General features: G+C 40.9%; 1 pseudogene; it reads right to left on the reverse strand.

The window, feature by feature from the left end:
* Window positions 1-17,035: 17,035 nt before the first annotated feature.
* On the reverse strand, window positions 17,036-17,142 carry LOC137827393 (small nucleolar RNA R71; annotated as a pseudogene).
* Window positions 17,143-17,460: the final 318 nt, after the last annotated feature.

Raw genomic sequence — 17,460 nt, forward strand, 5'->3', positions numbered from 1 at the left:
CTCGCTGCAGGCCACATCAGGGAAGTCCAGTACCCTGAGTGGTTGGCGAATGTCGTGCTGGTGAAGAAGAGCAACGGGAAATGGCGCATGTGCGTCGATTTCACCGACCTGAATAAGGCTTGCCCAAAGGATTCGTATCCTTTACCAAGCATTGATGCCCTGGTTGATAGTGCTGCAGGGTGCAAGCTGCTGAGTTTCCTGGACGCCTTCTCGGGCTATAATCAGATCAAGATGCATCCCATGGATGAAGAAAAAACAGCCTTCATGACGGAGAGGTCGTGCTACTGCTATAAGGTGATGCCGTTTGGGCTGAAGAATGCGGGGGCCACGTACCAGAGGCTGATGGACCGAGTACTTGCACCAATGCTGGGAAGGAACGTGCAAGCTTACGTCGATGACATGGTCGTGACCTCGCAGGAGAAAAGCAAGCACGTTGCAGACTTGGAAGAATTGTTCACGACGATCGCCAAGTTCAAGTTGAAGCTCAACCCGGAGAAATGCATTTTCGGCGTGGAGGCTGGAAAATTTTTGGGTTTTCTCTTGACTGAAAGAGGAATAGAAGCCAATCCGGACAAATGTGCCGCCATCTTGGCGATGAGAAGCCCGGCTACAGTAAAAGAGGTCCAGCAGCTGACAGGTCGGATGGCAGCACTATCCCGCTTCGTGTCAGCAAGCGGAGAAAAGGAGCATCCCTATTTCCAGTGTCTGCGGCACAATAACAAGTTCGCTTGGACGAAAGAGTGCGAGGAAGCTTTCGTCAAGCTGAAGGAATATTTGGCGAGCCCGCCGGTTCTGTGCAAACCGCTGGCGGGAACCCCTCTCAGATTGTATTTCGCTGTGACTGAGAGGGCGGTGAGTGCGGTGCTCGCCCAGGACCAGGATCAGGCTCAGAAGCCTATCTATTTCGTGAGTAAAGTGTTGCAGGGCCCAGAAACGAGATATCAGGCCCTGGAGAAGGCTGCATTGGCTGTGGTGTTTTCGGCGAGGAGGTTGCGCCACTACTTCCACAGCTTCACAATACTGGTGATGACTGACCTGCCCATCCAGAAGGTCTTGAAGAAGCCTGACATTGCAGGAAGAATGGTGAAGTGGGCAGTGGAGTTGTCAGAGTTTGACATTAAATATGAGCCTCGAGGCCCGATCAAAGGGCAAATCTTTGCAGATTTTGTAGTTGAGCTCTCTTCAGAGGCGACGCGGGTTGAAGGAGACGATTTCCGTTGGGTACTCTCGGTGGATGGATCGTCAAACCAGCAGGGTAGCGGTGCTGGGGTCATATTGGAAGGACCCAACGGCGTGCTGATCGAACAATCGTTGAGATTCGCCTTCAAAGCCAGCAACAATCAAGCAGAGTATGAGGCGCTGATCGCCGGGATTCTGCTGGCTAAGGAAATGGGAAACAGAGTGCTGATGGCTAAGAGTGACTCGCTGCTAGTCATAGGGCAAGTAACAGGCAAGTTCCAGGCTAAAGATCCACAAATGGCGGCTTACTTGGCGTATGTGCAGGAATTGAAGAGTTCCTTTGCCTCTTTTGAAGTGGTGCATGTGCCCCGAGAACAGAATGCCCGAGCTGACTTGCTTGCTAAGCTCGCCAGTTCGGGCAAGGGGGGTAGGCAGAGGACAGTGATTCAAGAAACTTTGAAGACGCCGAGGGCATTTGTAGCAGATCACCTGGTCCTTCAGATAAGCAGGTCGACGGAGAGAGCAGCGAGAAGCCATAAGTCTTTGACGCAAGAAACTCTGAGATCGCCGAGAGTTAGAGCTTGTCGAGGAGAGAAGGTGGACGTGATGCAGGTCTGCGCCACCCATGAGCCAGACACTTGGATAACACAGTACAAGCGGTGCCTGGCGGATGGCCTCCTCCCGCTAGATCCAACAGAAGCTAGGAAGGTAAAGAAAAATTCCAGCAAGTATACATTGATTGATGGCGATCTGTACAGGTTTGGATTCACTCACCCACTCCTGGAATGTATACACGGCGAGAAGTGCACGAGGATAATGGCAGAGCTCCACGAAGGAATATGTGGAAGTCACGTCGGGGGTCGAGCTCTGGCCGCGAGGACTCTCCGTGCAGGCTACTATTGGCCATCCATGAGAGAAGATTGCAAGAAGTACGCCCAGTGCTGCAAACAATGCCAGCAGCACGCCGATTGGCACAAGGCACCTCCCGAGGAGTTGAAGTCGATCTATAGCCCTTGGCCGTTTCATACTTGGGGAATCGACATCCTGGGACCTTTTCCACTAGCGATCAGGCAGATAAAGTACTTGGTGGTGGCGATTGAGTATTTCACCAAGTGGATTGAAGCAGAACCAGTGGCCCAGATCACCGCGCACAAGATCGAAGGCTTTGTATGGAAGAATATTGTGTGCCGGTTTGGAGTGCCTAAGCGCCTGGTATCAGATAATGGGACTCAGTTTGCGAGCCACCTGTTGAAGAAGCTTTGCGAAGGGGTCGGAATTCAGCAAGTGTTTGCATCCGTCGAGCACCCTCAGACTAATGGCCAGGTGGAATCAGCTAATCGGGTGTTGCTGAGAGGTTTGAAGAGAAGGCTCGAGAAAGCCAAGGGAAGTTGGGCTGAGGAGGTACCCCGAATAGTTTGGGCGTACCACACCACCGAGCAGTCAGGAACCCATGAGACCCCATTTAGCTTGGTCTATGGGTGTGATGCCATGATTCCAGTCGAGATTCAGGAGAGCTCGCCGAGATTCCAGAACTTTGTAGAGGAAGACTCGAATGAAGAGAGAAGACTGAACCTGGATCTGCTGGACGAAGTCAGGGAGGAGGCAAGGCTGAAGGCTGAGGCGGTGAAGAGAAGGGTCGAGCGAAGGTACAACTCAAAGGTGATGCCAAGGCAGTTTAGAGAAGGCAATCTGGTGATGAGAAAGGCCCACCAGTACGAGATGGAGAATAAGCTATCACCCAAGTGGACTGGACCGTTCAGAATAACCGAGGCACTCGGGAACGGAGCCTATCGCTTGGAGACGTTGGAAGGGGGGGCGATCCCTCGTACCTGGAACGCCACACACCTGAAGTTGTACTATAGCTAAGAGCTTTGTAAGTAAAGACAAACACGAATATTACATTGCAATGTCTCTGTTAAAACAGTTTCAAGGGGGCACTCTTTTTTCCCTAAGGAGGGTTTTTAATGAGGCCACCCAATAAAAGAAGAGTTTTCGAAAGTATAAGGTGTTTTCAGATTGCGTATGTGTTATTTCCAAAAGTTTCGAAGAAAGACCTTGTCATTCGTACATGACTTAAGGCACGAAAAGATATGTCGCGTGTTTTCTAAAGTTTTAAAGTCCTCATCGTTTTTCGGCGATTAGAGGCACCAGTTAAGTTTTTAAAGTCCTCATCGTTTTTCGGAGATTAGAGGCACCAGTTAAGTTGTCAAGTCCTCATCGTTTATCGGCGATCGGAGGCACCAGATGAAAGACCTCCTCGCCGTCGAGCGAGTGCAGGCGAGAAAGAGGAAAGGTCCTCCGTGTTTCTGGGAGCGAGAAGATGTAACTCCCGGGGCAACGTAGAGGCAAGTTAAAGACCTCCTCGCCGTTGTGCGGGCGCAGGCGAGAAAGGTCCTCAGTGCATCCAGGGGGGAGGAGATGTACGCCCTGGGCAAGTTGAGGCACCGGACAAAGTCCTTATCGCCGTTGTGCGAACTAAGGCCCATCAAAGACCTCCTCGCCGTCGAGCGAGTGCAGGCGTGAGAAAGAAAAGGTCCTCAGTGCATCCAGGGGGGAGGAGATGTACACCCTTGGCAAGTTGAGGCACCAGACAAAGTCCTTCTCGCCGTCGAGCGAGTTAAGGCCGTTTAAAGTCCTTCTCGCCGATGAGCGAGTTCAGGCGAGTAAAAGTCCTTCTCGCCGTCGAGCGAGTTCAGGCGAGTAAAAGTCCTTCTCGCCGATGAGCGAGTTCAGGCGAGTTAAAAGACCTTCTCGCTTGTGCGCGAGTATAGGCAAGATAAAATCCTTCTCGTCTTGAACGAGTTCAGGTATGGCGAAGAGGGTGGAAGAAGCTTGGAAGGCTGGCTAAGGTAGGTTCGAAGAGAACGCCTAGCCAGCCAGTCTCTAGCTCTGGGGTTCAGGGAGGTAAAGGAAGATCCCAAAGGGCATTTCTGCCTCAGATAAAGAAATGACTGCCAAAGCCTGAGGCTAAGGAAAGCTGGTGTTACCAAGAGGTCTAGGCGATCGCGAAAAGTGCAAACACGGCGAGAAGGTTGAAAGACTTGTTTGATAAAGCGGGTCGAGTGGGACGTTGTTTGAACCGATGTTTGGATCACAGTTCGTTGCTTGGAACTCTTTCTTACGATCAGGTTAGTGCCTCAGGGGTACAAGTTGTTTAAAGCGATTATTGCTTAAGTTTGAATCGGCTCGAAGCAGTTATGTCAAACGTCATGTTTGCAAAATCGCTAAGTTAAACGCAGCAGAGTTAAACATACAAAGAAAATAAAGCGCTCAAAGGGAGTCAGAAGAAATGTCCAAGTTTCGCTATTGAAATAAGAAGCTGTTCAAAATACGTGTGCAAGAGTTTTTTACAAGGCAAATATAGGTGAATTTATAAAGAAGCAGATGGGGTGGAATTGGTTGAGCCTTCGGCGGGAACGACCTTTCCATCTACTACTTCATTGTTTAATGACACCATGCTGAGGTCGAGATCAGGGAATAGGCATGCGAACTGTTCTCGAGCGACATCAAACCCGGCAACCAGAATCTGAGCGGAGCTTAGCTTAAGTTCTTCGATTTGCTTTTGAAATCCTTCAACCTGCTGCTTAAGCTCCTTGTTCTGCTGCTCCAGCTCTTCGACCTGTTTTCGGAGTTGTTTGTTGGTCTCTTGAGCTTGAAGAAGGTCGTCAGCCACCTTCTTGGATTCTGTTTGAGCTTGGGCCAACTCGGCAGCCATCTTCACCTTTTCTTTGTTTGCCTCGGAGAGATCGGCCATGGCGTCGTCTCTTGCTTTCTCTACTTGCCCAAGTAGCTTCTCGCGGTCGATCGACCTTTGCTCCAGCCTCTGTACCTTATCGGCATTGGCTTGAATTTGAGCCTCCAGGTCGCTCGCCTTGGTACGTAGAGGCACGATTCTGCTTTCAAGTTCAACTTTTTCTTGGGCAAGTTCATGGACTTTGCGGCGAAGGTCAACAGCTTCCTTGCGCGCAAGCCTAAGCTCGGTGTTTAGGGCATCCTCCACTCGAGAATGTTCCATTTCCGCGAGCGTTAGGCTGAATGACACCTTCTCCACCTCGACCTTCATTGTGCTGTTCTCGGTCTTGAGGTTGTAGATATCATCCTGTAGCCGCCTGGTGGAGCTCTCCACAGCTCTCGTTATGATTGATGGGATATCCTCTGCAATGGTTTTGAGTTTAGCAGTCAGAGGTTCCCACATCCTCGTGACCTCGAGGGAAAGATTTGCAGCTTGGAGAGGCGCCAGGGGGGCTTGTTGAGGGTTCTCGTCGCCGCCTTCCTTAACAATATTTTCGGTGGTTGCTTCTTGGCGCGGCGACGCAATCGGGGACTCGGTGATTAGGATTGGAGAGGTGTGAGCGACCTCATCCCCGATTGGAATGATTCCTGCAGCTGAAGTGTTGGAAGGAGGGCCCCCTCCTGCTGATATATGTGGTGTAGAGGCGCTCGGGGGGTCCTCTAAGAAGTTTGGCTCCGGGGCCTCAGTTGCAGGTGGCGCGGTGGCCAATGGAACTGCTTGGACTGGTGGTGAAGGAGCTCGTGGCGTTGGCGATGAGGGAGGAGGGGCAGGTGTTGATGGTGGTGTTGAAGCTGGAAGAGGGGGTGGGGCAGGTGGAGAAGGCGGTGCCACCCTTGTCCTCTTTGTAACGAGGCCATCCTCAGTGACCTCGTCGTCCTCCTCCTCATCCTCTTGGACAACTTGGGGGGCCTTCCGTTTTGGCCTCTTCACGACCAGTTTCTTTCGTTGCGCGGGCTCCTTAGGCGGTGATCGCCCATGAATGATGGCCTTCTCGACCGCCGAGTTGGGCACAGTCTGGGAACCGCTCGCCAACCCGTGGTTGCGGGCGAGCGCCTTCAAGTCAGCGAGCATATTCTTACCCAACATGGTGTCTGCGCAAAATGAAAGTGCATAAGTTAGCTCAAAGGAGAATGGAGTAAGTGTACAAGGCAATGAAACAGCAAAAGCAGGCATATGCAGAAAAGATAAAACCAAAGTCTTGTGTGTGTCGCACAAGACGCCCAGAAACAATATCAGAAGCAATGTTAAGACAAGGGTATAGCGTCCTAACCTATTTGGAATTCCAACTGGTCCTCAAAGAACTCGAAGGAAATCAGGGTGGGGGTCAAGAATGTTATGTGGGCATCTGCCACCCTCTTCCAGAATAGGCAAAGGTCTCGATCCAAAGCTCCCATGCTATCAGGACTTCTGGGCCTCCTGAAGCAGCTCTTGGACTCCTTTTTCCCCTTGTCCACCCAGTACAAGGGGAAACCGTCGAGAAGGGAAGGGTCTTTGTCATTTGCGCGAACCTGGATGAACTTTCCCTTCCAATCCTTGTATGACTGCTGGAAGATGGTGAAGATGGATCTCCCAGCAATGGCGTTCAGGCTGACCCACAGGCGATCTCCTGGGTGTTTGGCCTCAAACAGAAATAAAAATACGTCCACTGACGCGGGCAGCCCCAGGTGGGCACATGTTATCTCGAAGGCTCGGACAAACGCCCAGCTGTTGGGGTGAAGCTGGGCGGCAGCGATACTGAGCTCGGTTAAGAGTTCCCTCTCAAATCGAGTGAGAGGGAACCTGAGTTTGACCTTCTTGAAGAAAGTGGTGTAGACGAAGCAGAAGGGCCCGTCGGCGCTCACTTTATCATCGGCGCACACTGGCAGAGTGGCAGGGCAAGGCCGCACCATCATTCTCTCATCGTGCTCCTTGTGGAATGATTGGTGGACCTCGTCCCCATTGGTCAATCGCAGAACCGCTCCCGCGGTGTTCACCGACGACGTTTCCTTTAAGAGGGTTGAGCTAGCCCATGAGTACAAAACTTTGAAGTCTGGCAGAGGGATGGGGGCTCCTCCAGCGTTTGGTGGAGTCGCCTGGGCCAGAGCGGTTTGAGAAGGCGCAAGCCTCACAGCCTGCGAAGAGGGAGCGCCACGAACTTGCGTGGGGTCGTGTGCTTGTGAAGGAGGGTTTCGCGCTGATGGAGGGGGGTTCGGGGTGATCTTCGTGCGAGTCATGGTAGCAACTGCAAACGAAGGAGGAAGGAAAAATAATCAGGAGGGTTACAAAGGCTGACTCGATCATGAAAGGAAGGTGAAAGACGAACGAATGTGAGTTCGTTGCGACAATCGGCAAAGCCCTAAGTCACGCAGAAGGAGAAATGGAAAAACAGCCCACAGCGTATGCACCAGACAGTTACAGGATGATGCAAATCGGTGAAAATGCAAGAAAACCCAGCAGATGAAGGAAAGTAGTTACCTTTCGATGATCGGGAGAATGTTAAAGGGAGGTGGTGATCTAGAGCGTCGAGGAACGTCGAGAGCTTTCGCAGAAAGAAATGAGAGCGTATGCAAGTGTGAAGAAAGTGATGGAACAGTAGGAGCGTAAGGGGTTTAAGGGTCTTCGAACGGTTTTGGGAAGCGCTAACGGCAGATGAAGATGGCCGTTGATGAGAGCCACGTGTCGAACGATGCGCGAAGAGTTTGGTGGAGCGTCAGAGCAGCAGAAAGTACTACCGCTTGGAATTCTGCGCCCATGCCACGTAGACCGGCGTTAACGAAGGCTTTTTAAGTCTTTTCGCTAGACAAGTCTTCGCTTAAGACTGGGGGGCTTGTGTACCGCCCTGATGGTCGGATGCGATGACGTGGCATCCTGTTACAGTGTAGGCGTGTTGACAAGGCGCCAGGTTGACAGTTGGGAAGGAAGTCAGGAGGCACGTGTAGTCGCCGATAGCTAAGTTGGCGTGTTCCGATCTCCAGCTTACCAGAATAGGCGATCGCCATGTTGAGGACGAAGTCGCCAGATGCAGACTCAGGCGACCAAGCAGTCGGAGATCGCCAGAACAAGCACATCGCCGAAGTTAAAAGAGAAGCAGACTATGAAGGCGGCCGGCGAGACCACAGGGAAGGTGTATGAAGGCCCTACCTCGCCAGTTTCAGTAGAGATCGCACTCCTGAGTTAGCTATGCACTGGGCAGCACCATGCATAAGTAACTTAGCCAAAATGAGAGTAGAAGTAGCGCCAAGTCAGGGAGCCTCCAGATGATGGCACGTGTACGGTTGGATACGAGCCACGTGTCCAAGTCTGTAACTGCCAGGGGAGAGAAAACCACCAGGTATATAAGAGTTCCTAACAGATTTTCTAAGGTACGCACGTTCAGTTCATACACTTTACGCTTGCGAGTGACAGAGCTGTTTGTGAGAGAGATTTGCACGGTTCCAGTTCTTAGTATTTGGTGATACCGTCACTGACTTGAGCGTCGGAGTGCGATCGGCCGCAGCGGCGCCGTATCGTTTCTTTGCAGGTTCTTGAGATAGATCCAGAGGAGGAACGGAAGTGGGAAGCGGCGCGCACGTCGATCCTTTGACGAGGCATTCTCCAGCGCTCCGGTCAACAGGCAGGATCAATAGTAAAAAAAGAAGAAGCAATAAAACAATAATAAACGTGCCATAGACTTGAGAACAATGGGAAAACACTTCATTGGTAGAATCTGCAAAATTAAATAACTTTATACCCCACCAAAAAAAGCAATAAAACAACACAAACTTTCAATTGTTACAATATTGTATAAACTTCAGAAAAGTATACGAAGATTGTAAAGAAATATCTGCAAACTTCCTTTTCTGTATATCACAGCTGTTGTAGGCAAGCTAATGTGTTGCATCAAAATAATTTTGAACAAGTTAACCAAGTGCAAGCTACCAATACACTGAAGTACTGTGACCAAGAGAAAAAGCAATAGACTACCATCCCTATGTGAGCCTTGCTCAAATTGAGACATGGAAACTTTAATCAGAAAAGGATCAGTGAATATGCATTCTTAAGCTCTGTTATACAGAAATGTGCAATACAAGTTTTGCTGCTATTATATCAGTGAGACTGCCAAACGAAAATGTTTTGTCATTGAATATTATTGTATTGAATATTGCACTGTGAATGATGTAGGTGTCAAACACAAAGTAATATACATTCATTACATTCAACATAGGAATAAAAAGTTTAAAAGGTATGTAATCTGCAAAATTAAACAACTTGATAGTAAAAAAAGAAGAAGCAATAAAACAATAATAAACGTGCCATAGACTTGAGAACAATGGGAAAACACTTCATTGGTAGTAATCTGCAAAATAAAATAACTTTATACCCCACCAAAAAAAGCAATAAAACAACACAAACTTTCAATTGTTACAATATTGTATAAACTTCAGAAAAGTATACGAAGATTGTAAAGAAATATCTGCAAACTTCCTTTTCTGTATATCACAGCTGTTGTAGGCAAGCTAATGTGTTGCATCAAAATAATTTTGAACAAGTTAACCAAGTGCAAGCTACCAATACACTGAAGTACTGTGACCAAGAGAAAAAGCAATAGACTACCATCCCTATGTGAGCCTTGCTCAAATTGAGACATGGAAACTTTAATCAGAAAAGGATCAGTGAATATGCATTCTTAAGCTCTGTTATACAAAAATGTGCAATACAAGTTTTGCTGCTATTATATCAGTGAGACTGCCAAACGAAAATGTTTTGTCATTGAATATTATTGTATTGAATATTGCACTGTGAATGATGTAGGTGTCAAACACAAAGTAATATACATTCATTACATTCAACATAGGAATAAAAAGTTTAAAAGGTATGTAATCTGCAAAATTAAACAACTTGATAGTAAAAAAAGAAGAAGCAATAAAACAATAATAAACGTGCCATAGACTTGAGAACAATGGGAAAACACTTCATTGGTAGAATCTGCAAAATAAAATAACTTTATACCCCACCAAAAAAAGCAATAAAACAACACAAACTTTCAATTGTTACAATATTGTATAAACTCAGAAAAGTATACGAAGATTGTAAAGAAATATCTGCAAACTTCCTTTTCTGTATATCACAGCTGTTGTAGGCAAGCTAATGTGTTGCATCAAAATAATTTTGAACAAGTTAACCAAGTGCAAGCTACCAATACACTGAAGTACTGTGACCAAGAGAAAAAGCAATAGACTACCATCCCTATGTGAGCCTTGCTCAAATTGAGACATGGAAACTTTAATCAGAAAAGGATCAGTGAATATGCATTCTTAAGCTCTGTTATACAGAAATGTGCAATACAAGTTTTGCTGCTATTATATCAGTGAGACTGCCAAACGAAAATGTTTTGTCATTGAATATTATTGTATTGAATATTGCACTGTGAATGATGTAGGTGTCAAACACAAAGTAATATACATTCATTACATTCAACATAGGAATAAAAAGTTTAAAAGGTATGTAATCTGCAAAATTAAACAACTTGATAGTAAAAAAAGAAGAAGCAATAAAACAATAATAAACGTGCCATAGACTTGAGAACAATGGGAAAACACTTCATTGGTAGAATCTGCAAAATAAAATAACTTTATACCCCACCAAAAAAAGCAATAAAACAACACAAACTTTCAATTGTTACAATATTGTATAAACTCAGAAAAGTATACGAAGATTGTAAAGAAATATCTGCAAACTTCCTTTTCTGTATATCACAGCTGTTGTAGGCAAGCTAATGTGTTGCATCAAAATAATTTTGAACAAGTTAACCAAGTGCAAGCTACCAATACACTGAAGTACTGTGACCAAGAGAAAAAGCAATAGACTACCATCCCTATGTGAGCCTTGCTCAAATTGAGACATGGAAACTTTAATCAGAAAAGGATCAGTGAATATGCATTCTTAAGCTCTGTTATACAGAAATGTGCAATACAAGTTTTGCTGCTATTATATCAGTGAGACTGCCAAACGAAAATGTTTTGTCATTGAATATTATTGTATTGAATATTGCACTGTGAATGATGTAGGTGTCAAACACAAAGTAATATACATTCATTACATTCAACATAGGAATAAAAAGTTTAAAAGGTATGTAATCTGCAAAATTAAACAACTTGATAGTAAAAAAAGAAGAAGCAATAAAACAATAATAAACGTGCCATAGACTTGAGAACAATGGGAAAACACTTCATTGGTAGAATCTGCAAAATAAAATAACTTTATACCCCACCAAAAAAAGCAATAAAACAACACAAACTTTCAATTGTTACAATATTGTATAAACTCAGAAAAGTATACGAAGATTGTAAAGAAATATCTGCAAACTTCCTTTTCTGTATATCACAGCTGTTGTAGGCAAGCTAATGTGTTGCATCAAAATAATTTTGAACAAGTTAACCAAGTGCAAGCTACCAATACACTGAAGTACTGTGACCAAGAGAAAAAGCAATAGACTACCATCCCTATGTGAGCCTTGCTCAAATTGAGACATGGAAACTTTAATCAGAAAAGGATCAGTGAATATGCATTCTTAAGCTCTGTTATACAGAAATGTGCAATACAAGTTTTGCTGCTATTATATCAGTGAGACTGCCAAACGAAAATGTTTTGTCATTGAATATTATTGTATTGAATATTGCACTGTGAATGATGTAGGTGTCAAACACAAAGTAATATACATTCATTACATTCAACATAGGAATAAAAAGTTTAAAAGGTATGTAATCTGCAAAATTAAACAACTTGATAGTAAAAAAAGAAGAAGCAATAAAACAATAATAAACGTGCCATAGACTTGAGAACAATGGGAAAACACTTCATTGGTAGAATCTGCAAAATAAAATAACTTTATACCCCACCAAAAAAAGCAATAAAACAACACAAACTTTCAATTGTTACAATATTGTATAAACTCAGAAAAGTATACGAAGATTGTAAAGAAATATCTGCAAACTTCCTTTTCTGTATATCACAGCTGTTGTAGGCAAGCTAATGTGTTGCATCAAAATAATTTTGAACAAGTTAACCAAGTGCAAGCTACCAATACACTGAAGTACTGTGACCAAGAGAAAAAGCAATAGACTACCATCCCTATGTGAGCCTTGCTCAAATTGAGACATGGAAACTTTAATCAGAAAAGGATCAGTGAATATGCATTCTTAAGCTCTGTTATACAGAAATGTGCAATACAAGTTTTGCTGCTATTATATCAGTGAGACTGCCAAACGAAAATGTTTTGTCATTGAATATTATTGTATTGAATATTGCACTGTGAATGATGTAGGTGTCAAACACAAAGTAATATACATTCATTACATTCAACATAGGAATAAAAAGTTTAAAAGGTATGTAATCTGCAAAATTAAACAACTTGATAGTAAAAAAAGAAGAAGCAATAAAACAATAATAAACGTGCCATAGACTTGAGAACAATGGGAAAACACTTCATTGGTAGAATCTGCAAAATAAAATAACTTTATACCCCACCAAAAAAAGCAATAAAACAACACAAACTTTCAATTGTTACAATATTGTATAAACTCAGAAAAGTATACGAAGATTGTAAAGAAATATCTGCAAACTTCCTTTTCTGTATATCACAGCTGTTGTAGGCAAGCTAATGTGTTGCATCAAAATAATTTTGAACAAGTTAACCAAGTGCAAGCTACCAATACACTGAAGTACTGTGACCAAGAGAAAAAGCAATAGACTACCATCCCTATGTGAGCCTTGCTCAAATTGAGACATGGAAACTTTAATCAGAAAAGGATCAGTGAATATGCATTCTTAAGCTCTGTTATACAGAAATGTGCAATACAAGTTTTGCTGCTATTATATCAGTGAGACTGCCAAACGAAAATGTTTTGTCATTGAATATTATTGTATTGAATATTGCACTGTGAATGATGTAGGTGTCAAACACAAAGTAATATACATTCATTACATTCAACATAGGAATAAAAAGTTTAAAAGGTATGTAATCTGCAAAATTAAACAACTTGATAGTAAAAAAAGAAGAAGCAATAAAACAATAATAAACGTGCCATAGACTTGAGAACAATGGGAAAACACTTCATTGGTAGTAATCTGCAAAATAAAATAACTTTATACCCCACCAAAAAAAGCAATAAAACAACACAAACTTTCAATTGTTACAATATTGTATAAACTTCAGAAAAGTATACGAAGATTGTAAAGAAATATCTGCAAACTTCCTTTTCTGTATATCACAGCTGTTGTAGGCAAGCTAATGTGTTGCATCAAAATAATTTTGAACAAGTTAACCAAGTGCAAGCTACCAATACACTGAAGTACTGTGACCAAGAGAAAAAGCAATAGACTACCATCCCTATGTGAGCCTTGCTCAAATTGAGACATGGAAACTTTAATCAGAAAAGGATCAGTGAATATGCATTCTTAAGCTCTGTTATACAGAAATGTGCAATATAAGTCTTGCTCAATTAATGTGAAAATTCAAAAAAATTTATTTTCAGAATCTGCTCAGAACAAAATTTAACTATAAGTATCAATGGAGTAAGCAATGATATATTTTTTATGAATGGATTAAGAAGCATTAACAACTTTGTATAATCAGAATGAGAATAGTACAGAGTGGACATTGAGGTGCCAAAAAAACACACTTCAGGTTAAGAAGACATTGAACATAGAAATAAGAAGACAAAAAGGTATTTCGTGCTTTCACATTACAAGTTCACTAGACTGCCCAATGTTGAGTGATGGACTAAGGAGAAATGCATAAACAAATACTGGGGAAATATTGCATTGTGTGTTTTCTGTTGGGTTCAATAGTGTCAAAGTTCAAGAGGGGGGTGAATTGACCTTTTAAAACTTTCGCGCAGATTCAGATTTTATCACAGTACACAGAAAATAAATCGATTTATTTAGCAATGAACAGATTTATTTTTATACTGTTTATGTACTTTAAGGCGTTTATATCAGTTAAGTAATTCTTTAATGTTAAGAAAATTAATTCGCAAGCTACACACACATTGATTTTAGAGAGGAAATTGTGAAGAACAAAATCAGTGAACTTCAACTTCTAAAGCAAGTGATAAATGTTCAATTACTAGCTTGACAATTAATTGAGTTACCTTCCACAATCAAAGGGTTCCAGATGTATTCAACAGTTCATATACCTTTTTTTAAAAGAACCAAATAGATTTTCCAAAAATCAAGAACAGAACGAGCAAGCCCAGAAAGAACAAATTTATTTTTAATTGAACAGATTCAATTTCTGACAGATTAACAGAGAAAGCAATAAAAGAGTGTAGGGATGAAGAGAAATTGAACACACAGCGATTATACTGGTTCACTCAAATGAGCTACATCCAGTCTCACCTAATCCAAGGTGAAATCTACTAAACAAACGAATCAAACACACTTACACAGCCACTGTTCTTGAACCCTACAAGAAACTTGGCACACTAGCTGAAAAACATTATTCCAGCACACAGACTCTTCAAGAAACACTATCAAGAAGAGTTCACAACCACACTTTACAAGAAATTGAAGTATTAAACGAATACACCTGATAGAAAATGCAGAAATCTGTCGTAGACCAGTAGAACAGATTGCTCAAACAGTGACAACACCTCTAACCAAGCCTTAAAACCAACCAAGAACAAGCACACTTTGTGATTTGGAAAATCTTTCAATAACACATGCTAATTCTCTGAAAATCCTCAGTTCCCTGTTGTAAAACTTGTTTTCTCAATTATATGATCAACATCTAAACGCAGGAACAAACTCTCCTTTTATAGAAAAACATCTTATAACAGATTTTGAAAACACAGTTAAAGTTGTTATAAAAAGAACAAATTGAAAATAAAATGAACAAATTTATTTTCAAAAGCCGTTAGAGAATTAGTTATATGTAGAAGACTTAGTCAAACTCCCTGGTGCAAGGATAAACCGTGAAAAGCCTTTTAAAAGAACCAAGGCACCAGACTTAAAAAGAATCTAGTCATTTACAGAAGAACAAATTCATTTTTCAAAACAATAACAGAAACTTCTTAACAAGTGAAACACAGTCATTTTGATGGAATGAAGACTTAGTCAAAATACATGATGCACAAAACATGAATTTTTAAAAACATTTAATCAAAGCATCAGCTTAAGAAAAGAATCTATTCATTTAGAAAAGAACAGATTCATTTTTATGCAGTAAGGATATTTTTTTTTCAAAACATGTGAAAAACAGTTTCATAAAACTTGTGCTTGCTCTTATCACATCGTCAGGGGTTAAGAGGTGAGTTACCTAGCAAAAAGCCTAATCTAAACAACCTCTAAACTATACCTAATACATTCTTAAAGCAAATGTAAATACAAATAAAATTTACACAAATGGCTTCATCAAATACATGTTTTGAAGGGGCAGCAACCATCTTCAACATATTCTACAAAATAAAACACCTTTATACCCAACCAAAAATAAAAAATAAAGCAATACAAACTGAATAATGTTTGTTGTAATAGTGTATAAAGTTTAGAAACCTATACCAAAATCGTAAGAACTTTATGCAAATTTCCATTTTTGTATAGCACAACTCTTGTAGGCAACCTGATGTGCTACATCAAAATCATTTTGAATATTGTGACTTAGAGAAAAAAAATGGATTACCATCAAAATTGTGCCATCAAAATCTTAAATAAATACATATCCTAAATTATTTAATGTCCTACTTAAATAAAAAATTTGAAATAAATAAAATTTTTAAAGTATTCAAAATTCTAAACAAATACAATCCTAAATTGTCTTACTTAAATAAAGTGTCTAAAATAAATAAATCTCCTAAATTATTCTAATCTCAATAAATACAAATTCTACATTATTTAATGTCCTACTTAAATTAAAATATGAAATAAATAAAATTCCTATTTTATTTAAAATTTTAAATAAATCTAAATCTAAATTATTTAATGTCCTACTTAAATAAAAATTTGAAATAAATAAAATACTTAAATTATTCAAAATTCTAAACATATACAAATCATAAATTATTAAATGTCATACTTAAATACAAATGGCAATAAATAAAATTCCTAATTTCTGTTTTATATTTAGCAAATATTTTACTTGATTATTCAATTGTTCCATGTGGGTTCGATATTCGTCCTTAGGGATACATTATTACTTATGACAACACGGTGTACTTGCTGTAAAAAGTCATTAAGTTATAATTGATTTTTTTAGTATAAATTGCCATATATTGTGAATATTTTAATTGTTTTTATTTTTAATTATTGTGTTTATATATGTTACTATTTTTATTTTGTTTTAAAATAGATTTGTTTTATTGTTTTAATTCTTATTTTCAAAATTTATTTGTTTTAATTTGTTTCTATTTATTTTAATATTTATTCTGTTTTTTTTATTTAGTTCAAATTCTTGAATTTATTTACTTTTATTTTTATTCTTTTTTAATTGTGTTTAATTTTAAAAAAAAACATTTTTTCACTACTAGTGATTTTTTGTAATAATCCTTGAATTAGCTGTTTTATATGATATTGAGAGTTCAAATTTCCAAAGACGAATTGTTATTTGAAGCAAAGATTTAAAGGGCAATTAAAAGAAACAGAGAGACCAGAAGACACAAGAAAGTAATCCTTAACCACTTTTTCTTTTTCCACTAATATTTTTCAGGAAGAAAGCAACATGGCATAAGAGCAAGCACCACCTCTTAGGAGGACACTTGGAGATTATGTCATGTATCGAGGGCCAAGGCATTTTTCTAGTATTGTAATACCTACTACCACCAATGCTTTGGAAATAAAAGTCGTTTTTCTTACTCTTATCAGTACCCATCAGTTTACAACAATGGTCATGAGGATCCATATGCACATTTGTTTACATTTTATGAATTGGTGGGAACAATGGGCTTCCATTCAGATGATCTTGAAAATGTCTATATGCGTTTATTTTCTTTTTCATTGGCAAGAAAGGTTAAGGAATGGCTCAACTTATATCCAAATCAGAGCTTTACTAGTTGGAATGATGTAGAGGAAAAATTTCTACAAATATTTTTTCCAATCTCTCGTTACATCAAAGATAAGTTTGAAATCTCTATGTTCAGACAAGGAGCAGAGGAATCTTTCAGTGAGACATGGGACAGATTCAAAATGATGCTTAGAAAATGCCCAAATCATGGGTTTGAAGACATTGCTCAACTGAGCATTTTTTTATAATGGTCTCAGATTTGATACCAAGATGCTTCTAGATGCTGCAGCTGATGGTACAATGATGGCAATTGACACAGAAAAAGCAACAAAGATTATTGAGGTAATGACATCCACAGATTATCAAGCCCAAAATGATAACAAAAATGAGCCAAAGAAGGGGACGATGGATCCTAATATTTTAAACACACTTGTGGCTCAAAACAAAATTTTGGCGCAATAGTTGGAAGCATTAACTGCACAAATGACTAAAATGCCTCAACAAATACAAGTTGTGCAGGTTTCTCAAAGTC

Source organism: Phaseolus vulgaris, chromosome 8 (genome assembly GCF_000499845.2).
Source record: "Phaseolus vulgaris cultivar G19833 chromosome 8, P. vulgaris v2.0, whole genome shotgun sequence".
In the NCBI taxonomy this organism is placed as follows: Eukaryota; Viridiplantae; Streptophyta; class Magnoliopsida; order Fabales; family Fabaceae; genus Phaseolus; species Phaseolus vulgaris.